This window comes from Electrona antarctica (assembly GCF_951216825.1).
Source record: "Electrona antarctica genome assembly, chromosome: 3".
NCBI lineage: Eukaryota > Metazoa > Chordata > Actinopteri > Myctophiformes > Myctophidae > Electrona > Electrona antarctica.
In genome coordinates this window covers 15,745,159-15,757,525 of record NC_136808.1, presented here as the reverse complement: position 1 = coordinate 15,757,525, position 12,367 = coordinate 15,745,159, and positions in this window count along the sequence as shown.

Below are 12,367 nucleotides of genomic sequence, written 5' to 3'. Positions count from 1 at the left end.
AGGAGTTGAGATTTGACACTCCATTTGGACGACATCCAAATTATATTCTCATTTGTTGTGCTCCTACTGTCAACAACAACAACAACAACAACATAAACAAAAGTAAGAGGCAGAGCAGAATGTAACAGTATAGGCTAATAGTAATAGATGTGGGAAGAATTGTCAAGCAATAGTGGTGTGATGCCTAGTTTATATACCAAAACAAAAGAGCCAATCTACAAGCTCGCAAAGCGCCGGCACGCCACGTGTTGTGAGCTTGTAGATCGTCTATCTCCTGTGCGTGACACCTTCATACTAGGTGCTATACGTCAGGGTGAGAGGAGTAGGTGGGGGTTATTCCAGCTTTAGCTTCAGTCAGCTTCCACCAGGGTAGGCTGCCAATTAGAGCTAACACATATGACACACTTGACTCCCCCGCTTGAACCATGGCTAGAGATAATAGGCCTCTTCCTGCAGCTCAATCGATGACATATACTGTCCCTCCCTAGGTGGATGTCTGCCTCAGCACATGCATGGACGCACATGTACACATGCACACGCACACACGCACATGCACAGGACACACATAGACACTGTGTGCATGCACACACAAGCACATGGACTGTACCGAGTCAGACTGCACATCCTCTCCATCTAGACTGTCAGTGAGGAAAATGTCAGCTTTCTAATTTCTTACAGAAAATATATACCCCCTATTGGTCTGAATATAAGACTACGTTTTTTTCCAGTGGAAATATCCTAAAAACGTATTATAATCAGGGACTAGACTATTTGACATTCAATGTTCTTTTTTCACAAATGAGTCTTGAAAATGGGGCTCGTCTTATAATCAGAGTCGTCTTATATTCGGCACAATACGGTACAAACAAATTTACAAGCTACTCCCTCTCTCTCTGTGTCACGCACGCACGCACGCACGCACGCACGCACGCACGCGCGCACGCACACACGCACGGTCGCACGCACGCACGCACGCACGCACGCACGCACGCACGCACGCACGCACACACAGACACACAGACACACACATGAACAATGGGTTCTAGACAGAAAATAGATGTTATGTGTGAGTGTACAACCAACCTACTGTAAGTGCATTCCTACATGTGATTACAATATTGTCAATTGTCTCTCATTGTTGTCTCTCAGGCCTCCTGAGTACTGTATACCCTGGTCCCTGCCCGTCTCTGCTTGCATGGCTGTGGGGCAGGAGGCCGGAGGTGAAGGGTGGGTGGAGGTGAGTAAAGGGCAGCACGTGGCTTTTGGGGGGTGGTGGGGGTCTGGGGGTCTGACAGTTGCCAGCAAGCGTGAGTCTAATCTCCCCCATCAGCTGTCAGAGCCAGGGATGTCAAGGCCACAGAAGCTCCCAGTCCTCGCCTCTCTCTCTCTCTCTCTCTCTCTCTCTCTCCCTCCACTGGCAATGTCATGTTGTCAGCCCACATATGCTTGTCTGCAGTAAGGAGTGCATGGGGGTTGGAGGGCACATAGGAGACATGGGGACATGGGCAGCCTTCGTCTTTTTCCTGTCGTTGCCGCCACTTGTCTTCTTTCTGCTTGAATGTGCCGCTGATGCCGTCGTCCTCTTAACTCCTTCGCACCCCCCCATTCCCCCCATTCCTCTGGCATCTAACATGGTGCTCCAACAGTAGCTGCACTCATCAGGCTTTGTGTTTGGCTGATCTTTTCTCTTAATTAAACCTTCTATGGGGTCTAAAGAGGGTTTAATACGTTTATTTACTAAGTCCAGTTGTGGAAAAAGTACTCACTTTTTTTTTGCCTACTGCAATGTAGAAATACCCTGTTACAAGTAAAAGTCTGGAATAAAACATTTTCTTGAATAAAAGTACAAAATAAGTATTGCCATTAAAATGCACTCATCATGCAGAATGTCCCATTTCACAAGTTTTCAAAAACACTTTTGAAAATAGCAGACAATATTTATTTCCACTTTGTTACATTTTAGAATATTCATGTTTTATGAATTTGAAAGATTGAAGGCTGCAGATGCAATCAGTGTTTTCTCACTGTACTATACTGTCACACCCGAAATCATCCAGTTAAAGTGTGTGTGTGTGTGTGTGTGTGTGTGTGTGTGTGTGTGTGTGTGTGTGTGTGTGTGTGTGTGTGTGTGTGTGTGTGCGTGCGTGCGTGCGTGCGTGCGTGCGTGCGTGCGTGCGTGCGTGCGTGCGTGCGTGCGTGCATGTGTGTGTGTGTGTGTTAGGCTGCGCAACAGTGACACTTGGTGGTGAAAACCAACCAAACGATATTTTCGTGCTCGGACGGACTGACACCACCAGGGACACACATAGCTCAAAAATAAATGTTACAACTTTTGCACACACACACACACACACACACACACACACACACACACACACACACACACACACACACACACACACACACACTCAGACTCATAACCACGTGATGTCACGATGACCTGGGCACCTGGGGGCTTGGCTGGGGTGACCAGGGGGTTGATATCACGTGATGTCATGATGATGTCACGATGACCTGGCACCTTGACCAGGGAATTGATGTCACGTGATGTCATGATGATGTCACGATGACCTGGGGCTTGTGACGGGAATTGTGACTTCATGACAGAGTGACGGGAATTGTGGGTTATGTGACAAAAACGCAATATTATAGTTATCTGCGACCTTCAGTCGCAAATAAGGAGTTCCCAATGCAGCTAAGCCCAAATATGGAGTGTGTTTCTAACCTCAAACAGTCGTCATGGCATCAGGCGCAACCAGGACCTGGACTGCTTCAACGGAACAGGACCTGAAGATTCGGAGGGCAACAGGACCTGAAGATTCGGAGGGCATGCACTGCCTGAAATGTCCTGCATGGGACGAGGAGAGTGTGGAGATCAGACATGGGAGAAGACCTCAAGTGGTTGATGTTTGTAGCTACAGTGGAGTCAGTACTGCTGCATGGACCTTCACAGCACAACAGGAAAGAGTCCTGGATGGAGACTGATAGGTATTTTGTTTAATTATGTTTTATTGTTTCATATTTTTATGTTCACATCTTATAACAATGTTAAAAATACCTTGTATTGTCTCTTGTAATGTCTGTATGCACAGGACTGCCCTGTCATACCATGATGTCATATAAATATTTACGTGTGTACTGAATTTGCTATCAGTTGTCATCCACTGCAGATTGTCACTTATACCAAGGGAAAATGATAAATTACCTTTGAGAAGTTCAAGTTTATTGGTCATTCAAAATAAACACACCTTATACAATGTATTCAGGGTATTTTTTGTTGACCAAAAGGTAGTGTTTGGCAGAAGCCTCAGCTTATAATGCCAGCCCTTTTAATATTCAACATAGCTATAAAAGGATGAAAAATACAAAAAAAACAAAAACCAACAAGACAAAAACAACACAAGCATAACAAAACAAAAACAAGACAAAAACAAAACATACAGTACAAACAAAAAACAACAACCTAATGGCCTTAAAGATGAGAACAACAGCACCATACTCTCTCACTCCAGTGATAAAGAGACAAAAACAGGATAATCAAGGAGCGTGACTGAAGTAAAAAACAGACCAACTGTCGCCCGATGACAGCACGATGACAGCACGATGATATGACATTTCAACCTATTGAAATGTGACAACTGGGGACTGAGACTATATGACATATTCTTTTGGTATAAATGTTTGTGCATATGAGATGACGTTTGTTCAGAGCATCTTGGAGACCTCTCTCTCCTCTATCCTCTTTTTTTTTTAAATGTTTTTTTGTTCGCCTTTATTTTATATATTTTATGGAGGGACAGACAGTAGGCTGACAGGAAATGGGGAGAGAGATGCGGGGAAGACATGCAGTAAAGGCCGTCGGGATCGGGAGTCGAACCCGTGGTACACTGCCAGACTGGATTACCAGCCAAGGTGCCTGGACCATTGAGCCATGGCCCAGGCTCTCCTCTATCCTCTTACAACTGTACACGCTCTATCTGAATTTACTCACTAAAGATAACTTGGAAATACTTTACGTCCTTTCCCTGTGTGTCCAAATTCTGTCAGCTCTTTTATACCTGGGTTAAAGGTTTTACATGGTTCTTATCTTTCCGGTGAAGTTATTAAGGTTGGGGTTTCTGGTCTTGGCTATTCATTTTTCATAGCCACATACTTAAGAATCCCATCAGATGTAATCATAAATATAAAAAATCACACCAGTGTGAAGTGAGGGGCGCTCTTATCATTATACATCATCTCACAAACAACTGAATTTATGTGATTGGTTAGCCGATTTGCTCGTCTACATATGACCACAAATTTGCGTCATATTTGGTGGACATTTGACCTAATTGACCTAAATGTATGGACATTAAAGGGGCAAGGCCAGACAGATACGGAGATCTCCATATGGGCATATTGGTAGGATATGCGGTGCAATGTAGGCGTGAACCTCTCGTTTTTATTTCGATGTACTGTTGCACCCTATTGTACACAACACGAAACTGGGAAAAAATGTATAGGAGGCCTGACGCCTGCTTTCTAACCGTCCGTACCGCAAAAGAACATGGAGGCGTCTAAACACAGGCCCACGGCCAGGTTGAGTGACAGGCTGACATGCAGCGCTGTTAAGAGGCAGGCAGGCAGATCGCGACATTACGCATGTATTATTTTAACATGTATTATAGTTATTTTATTTGGTATTTTAACGTGATTTCCTCGTATGAATGGAAACGCCAAAGTGATTTCTGACAGCAGTGGCCTGGCCCCTGGCACCTTCCACAGGGGGGTGAAGGACTAACTGTCAGTCAAACTGAGAAGACCCTGTGTGACTCATTACATGTGGCACCTCTCCCTCTCTCTGCCACCCACACCTCACCACTGTCCTATCGCTCTGGAAGACCCTGTGTGACTCATTACATGTGGCACCTCTTCCTCTCTCTGCCACCCACATCGCTCTGGAAGACCCTGTGTGACTCCTTACATGTGGCACCTCTTCCTCTCTCTGCCACCCACACCTCACCACTGTCCTATCGCTCTGGAAGACCCTGTGTGACTCCTTACATGTGGCACCTCTTCCTCTCTCTGCCACCCACATCGCTCTGGAAGACCCTGTGTGACTCATTACATGTGGCACCTCTTCCTCTCTCTGCCACCCACATCGCTCTGGAAGACCCTGTGTGACTCGTTCCATGTGGCACCTCTCCCTCTCTCTGCCACCTCTCACCTCACCACTGTCCTATCGCTCTGGAAGACCACATGGATATCGCTACTGTCAGGTGGACAACTGTCCAAAACTGTTACTTTTCAGTTGATGGTAAAACGAACCTGCGTTCCATGGATCCAATACAGTAGTTATTATTTAGTCACCAGCTCTTGTTAAAGAAATCACACCTGTGTGAAGTGAGGGGCGCTAATATATTAAAGTCTAACTCATGTTGATTAGGTGATGTAATGGTGAGGTAAAACAAATGGTGCAAACACAAACATTAAACGCCATTAACAATAAAGAGACAATATGACGTAAATGGCACATTATGACGTACATTTTCAATGGCGTTAACAAAACAAACATTGAACTAAATAAATAAAATCACACCTGTGTGAAGTGAGGGGTGCTCTTATCATTATACATCATCATACATCACCTCATGAACAACTGAACTTATGTGTTTGGTTAGCCGATTTGCTCGTCTACATATGACGTAAATTTTCCCTTCATTGTCAACGGCATTTAATGTTTGTGTTGCCACATATTTACATCGTATTTGGCAGACATTTGACCTAATTTCTCCTTTCATTGTCAATGCCAAATATGAGACGTGTGTGTGGACAAAAGCTGCGCCCCTCAAAAAGACACTTTCACTTTCATATAAAAAACATCATAGATAGAAAAAATAGCTGGTAGATCAGCTATTATTGTGACACTGTATACTTGTATAGTATGACAAAAAACAAACAAAAAACAAACATAAAAAGTAGAAACATGGAGATAAGAGGATTCTGCCCGGTAACAGCGATGTGCACCAGGTGCACCGCCTTCCCGTCTCGGCACAGTACATTTAACCACCGTCAATCTGGCACCCCTAGTCAATTTATTTTTGAAAATAACAAATTTACAAGCTCATTGTGAGTGCTGAGGTGCTGAAGTGCTTAACTATGAAAAAAACCCCGAAAATTTTATTAACAGTGAGTATTTCACTAAGTGTATTTTGTTCTGCATGCTGACTAGGCTATATAAAGAATCCCATGAGTTTGTCTCTATGGCCAGAGGACAGCAGGAAACCTTTAACAAGAGCCAGGTTACAAGTCACACGTGAGAGGCTTCATTCTGCTGGGTGAACATGAGATGCCATGCTGGTGGCTCCTTGGTGGTGAGTGCTTCTCTCTGCAGTACCCATTGGCACACAGCGCTGCCTGGGAATGCATTGCTTCTACTTTTCCTCTCGCCCATGGTGAACAACTGAGTGGGTTTTCTAAATGACATTGCCATTAGCTATAATAGCCAGATTCATAAATTGCTAATCAGTGGCATGCAGGTTTCAGCGAGAAACTACTCTGCACACAATACAATTTTGCAGAGACAAAGCACTCATGAGCAAAGCATTTACACATGCACAGAAAATATACTGTACAATCTCTCTCTCTCTCTCTCTCCCCGCACGCACGCACGCACGCACGCACGCACGCACGCACGCACGCACGCACGCACACACGCACGCACACACACACACACACACACACTCACACTCACTCACTCCTGGCTACATGCGTGCCCTTGCCCAGGGTGCTCAGCTCCCATGCTGCCTAGCAGTCTCCATAGCAGGGAGGGATTGTGTCTGAGTGCTTTATGTATGCTATAACACACAGTCATCATTGTCAGAGGGCTAGAGATTTGTCAACAGCACGGTGAGACCCATGGCCCTCTGCCACAGTGGATGTCAACAGCACGGTGAGACCTGGGGCCTCTGCCACAGTGGATGTCAACAGCACGGTGAGACCTGGGGCCTCTGCCACAGTGGATGTCAACAGCACGGTGAGACCCAGGGCCTCTGCCACAGTGGATGTCAACAGCACGGTGAGACCCAGGGCCTCTGCCACAGTGGATGTCAACAGCACGGTGAGACCCAGGGCCTCTGCCACAGTGGATGTCAACAGCACGGTGAGACCCAGGGCCTCTGCCACAGTGGATGTCAACAGCACAGTGAGACCCGGGGCCCTCTGCCACAGTGGATGTCAACAGCACGGTGAGACCCAGGGCCCTCTGCCACAGTGGATGTCAACAGCACGGTGAGACCTGGGGCCTCTGCCACAGTGGATGTCAACAGCACGGTGAGACCCAGGGCCCTCTGCCACAGTGGATGTCAACAGCACGGTGAGACCCAGGGTCCTGTGCTCACGCTTCTTGTGGGCCTTTCTGGAGAAGGAGGAGGGCATCTGTCGCCTTCTTCTTTGTTGTTGTCTCCACCAGGCCGAAGGCATGGGGAGAGAGCATGGGGAGAGAGTATGTTTTGCACTCCGTCCGTGTGTGTGTGTGTCCTTCCTTCCTTCCTTCCGTCCTTCCGTCCGTCCGTTATCAGCTAATCTCCGGTACCGTTGGCCCGATCCATGCCAAACTGTGCACACACACTCCATGGATGCCAACGATGAACCTCTGCCCCAAATATTCCTCAACGGCCTGTTATAGCGCCACCATGAGGCCGATTTAGGCAAAACACATTTCTGTAGATTACCCGTACACATTTTATCCATACATCACACAATTCTACATACAAATCTACATAGTCATGTGATCAACACGGATTTGCACCATTTCCCATCTTCCATCCTGATTGGCTAATATTGGCTTCCAAAGCTCACATGAATGGTCCGTTTCGAACAAAATGCCACAAATCACAAAAACAGTGTGCAATTTCCGTGAAATTATACACGCACATTTCCACTAGGCCGAGGACGACATGCCACTCATTATTTTCCAAATCAGCCTCATGGTGGCGCTATAACAGGCCAATTCCTGTTTTTAGCTATAACTGCATCAATCTGTATACAACTTATGTATGCGCACTCCCTAGAGGCCATGGAAAAACATTTTCCCTGCATCCCTCCACATCTGCCGGTTATAGCGCCACCATGAGGCCGATTTCTGCTAAACACATTGCTTATGTTAGTCGCACAGATTTAATCCAAATCTCACGCAAATCGGTACACACGATCTCTGTAGTCATGTGATCAACACGAGTCTGTTGGATTTCTCAGATTCTACACTGATTGGCTAACATTGCCTTCCAAAGTTTTCAGGAGTGGCCTGTTTTGTTCAAAATGCTGCACATGTCCTGCTCATCCAGAATTCTATCCTCAGAGATGCTATGAGTGATCTGGCTCTGCATTTCCTCAACAAAATGAAGAAAATTGTTGCAAAAAACAAACAAACAAAAAAACATGTTTATATTACTCCTAAACATTTTGCCAAACATCACACAGTCCTATCCTCCTGGTGGAGACCTGTGCCCAGAAGGGCACTTTTTCTAGTTGTTGTTGTTTCTCAACCCCCCCAAATACACACACACACACACACACACACACACACACACACACACACACACACACACACACACACACACACACACACACACACACACACACACACACACACACACACACACACACACACACACACACACACACACACACACACCCTGGCAGTTTGAAAACAATAAAAGAAAAGCAATGTGTCTTGTTCAGCCACTAAATAGCTGTCTGGTTTGTGTCTCCTGAGGTGGCTGCACATCAGTGGCTGGCCCATCTATCAGGCCCAACGCATGGCCCTCAAACCTCCAGGTATAAAGATGATAAATACCTCAGCCACTCCAGCTGGAAAGGGCATACAGAGAAAAGGGGAGGACGAGGAGGGGGAATGAGGGGGTTATATAGATAGAGAGAGACGGCGGGATATAGAAATGGAATGATTGAGAGAGAGAAAATGAAAATGGAAAAATGAAAAGACATTCAGAGTAAGAGAGTATATGACAGAGAGCGAGTAAAAGAGAGACACACGAAAAGTGGAAGCAAAATGTCCTTTAAACACACCTGGCTCCCTGCACTCACCTCCCCTGTGCTTCACTGTTTGATTAAACAGTATTCCCTCCTCAACCTCCTTATCGGGGCTTTCCCCGCATGAACAAGCTATCTGCTGGCTGACTGCAGAGTACCGCCTGCTGCCTCTGATAGCATTCCACATTGGTTAAGGTAAATAGGAGCTTAACTCAACTGAAACAATTTAAACAGTCTAAATGTGAGGAGATTAAAAAAAAGTGGCCAAACAACGGGGTTTGAGCATATATAGGGATGCATCACTGTTGATTATGCAGACAGCACAGCACTGCAAGAATGAAAGAGAAATATCTGTGCATGGTCGTGCACCATGAGCGTGGAAATATGGATCACAAATTATAACAGAACAACACGAGCAAAGCGTCAAATCAAATCCACAGAGCTTATCAGAACGACAAGACGAGAGAGAGAGAAACAGGGAAAGTTGAACAACCTGCCAGACAGTCTCTCAAGTCAGACAACTCTTCCACAATCTCTGAATGCTCTGAAGTCCGTACTTCCGCACATGTAACACTTTCCACGCCAGGATCAATTCATTCATTCTTTCTTTCCCATGTCCGTATATACACGTAACCGACCGCTATAGGGGACGTTATTTGCTAGGTCTGTCTGTATACGGACCCCAATGTATACTCCGTGTATATAATGGTTGAGCCCCACGGCAGCATTTAACATTGGTCCGGTTGCTATGCAGCTCTTCCGTCACCACCAGCTATGGGACATTAAAACCTTTCTCCGTTTACCTCAATTCAAAGCAGCATTTTCAAACCTCCATAAGTCGGAATTTTGGAGAGCTGTCCTTGGTGGATCTTCTGCCATCCAAAGTTCGGATGTCATTTGTGACTTTGTACCGCATCGCTCCCGACATGTAAACGTTTCTGACAACAGGTAAACAGTGTGCGCTTGCGCTAATGATAGCAAAGTGTGTGTGTTGAGTGTGTGTGTGTGGGGTGGGGGGGCGGGCAAACTCCTTCTCTTAAAGTGAACGCTGATGGTGGCACTGGGAACTGGTATTTATGCATTTTAACAGCTAGCCACAATAAAAGAGTTCATGTTTATTTCCCCCGTACAACCCTTATTTTGAAGTGCCAAAACCCATGACCGGATGTTACAAATGTTACTTACACTGTGTGTGTTGCTGGACCACATCTAGATCTACCGATCAGCGACGAGAAATGCCACCTGGGACAAGGAATAGGAGATAAAGGCGATTGAAAGAAACAGATAGAGTGGGCGCGGCGCGGGTGTTTGCACAGTTCAAGATGGCACGCTCCATTACTGTTGACAACATCACCTATAGCAACTCAATGCTAATGTAAGCCAAAGGCGGGTAATGGGTTAACTTAACCCATTTTGGGCGGGAACCCATTTTGGTGTTAGCATTATGTTATGCTTTAGCTATTGAAAAATAGCAGATCTACAAGCTCATAGCGCGCCACCGAGTGGCGCGCTACGAGCTTGTAGGTCTGCTATTTTTGAAAAATCGAAGAACCACTGACATAGAAACATAGCTTTTTCAGAAAACTGTCAGGATGTAGAAGACATGGGTTAAGAATGGGTTAAAATGTCTCGAATCCTCCCCACACACATTTCAGTGTTGTCACTGCTATTGTCCTATACTGACTCAGTGACTCACCATGCCAATGAGGAGCCCCACCAAAAGGATGTAGAGCCTTCGTCCTAATCCTCCTGCTGACAGGTGCTGCCCCAGCCCGTAGGATTTCCATGCAGTGACAATTCTCACCCTCGCCGCCCGGCTTCCCTCCCCCAATTATGTTCGTATATCAGACGCTCGACAAAGCCGGAGGCACCACAGTGGATTTGAACCCACAATCTCCATGGTGGTGGGCAGGCACTTTAGCACTGCGCCACCCAAGCGCATAAAATGTATTTTTGGACTTCCATTTCCAACAAGCAGCAATAAGCTATATAGGCTTCAACTAATTTGATTTAGAGTAGGACTTATTATATATGCGACTGCAGAGATGAAATGGAAGTGTGGGAACATTCATCACTTTATTTTCTGTGGATTTTAACCACTTTACAGTACACCAGCAAGACACACACACACACACACACACACACACACACACACACACACACACACACACACACACACACACTGGCACAACATATTTTCAGATGAGGTTCTGCGGCTAAATACATTAATTTGGGGGTCCTTGACATGAAAAAGTTTGACAACCACTGAGCTAGTCTACCAGCTGTCACGCTCTGCCACCAATCACGGAGCATGGGCAATAATTATGATTGACCATACTGTAGTAATAAAATAACCAAATATCAAACGACTGAATGCTATCATCATTGGTTTTGAATATTGATTGTAGATTACCGGAAGTATTAAATAGTTTTCTTTAAGACCCAGTCTTTATCAGAAAGTGCATGGTGTGGGGCAGGCAAGTATAGGATGGACCTGGGGACAAGTTTACGCTTAGACGCCCATCCCCCAGTCAGCTGTGGGTTGCTCTGCCCAGAGGCCGTTCCAGACCGGTCACTCGACTGAGCGACCTACACTGACTATAACACTGTGTGGCAGGGGGACCCAAAGACAGATGTTCTCTGCCACTGGCATGGTGCTGAAGAGGAGACAGTGTGTGTGTGTGTGTGTGTGTGTGTGTGTGTGTGTGTGTGTGTGTGTGTGTGTGTGTGTGTGTGTGTGTGTGTGTGTGTGTGTGTGTGTGTGTGTGTGTGTGTTCGCGCGCCAGAGACTGAATGCTTGAATGGCAGTGTCGGAGGAGGGAAGGGAGGGAGGAGGAACGGTGGTGGTAAAAGAAGGAGAAATAAATCAAGTCAAAGCAATTTGTGGCAATGGCTGCTGCAGTGTCATTAGGAATCCTGTCACGCAGCTCCTCTGAGCAGCCAGCATACGCAGGTTGACAGCAGGCCAAAGAGGAATTTTAATTTTTCCCCCCTCTAACAATTCCACCTCACCTCCTTCTCCCGACTCCAAGCACGCACTGCTAATAGTATAGCCTCCCTCTGCCCTCTAGCCTCATCCACCTTGTCTACTGACTGAGTCCCCCGCGTTCAGTTTTATTCCACAGTCAGATTGACAATTATTTTATTTGAGACAGAACGTTAAAGAATGCGGAAGGAATGTTTCTTTGGTTATCTATATAGACATCTGACATCTGTGTTGTCCTGGAGGTACGTAAATGACATGACGACGCACAAAATGATGGACAGCGTGAAATATTTGACTGTACATCCCTTGTCAAATCCTTATATCCAAACAGTGGGATGGATCTGTAGAGCA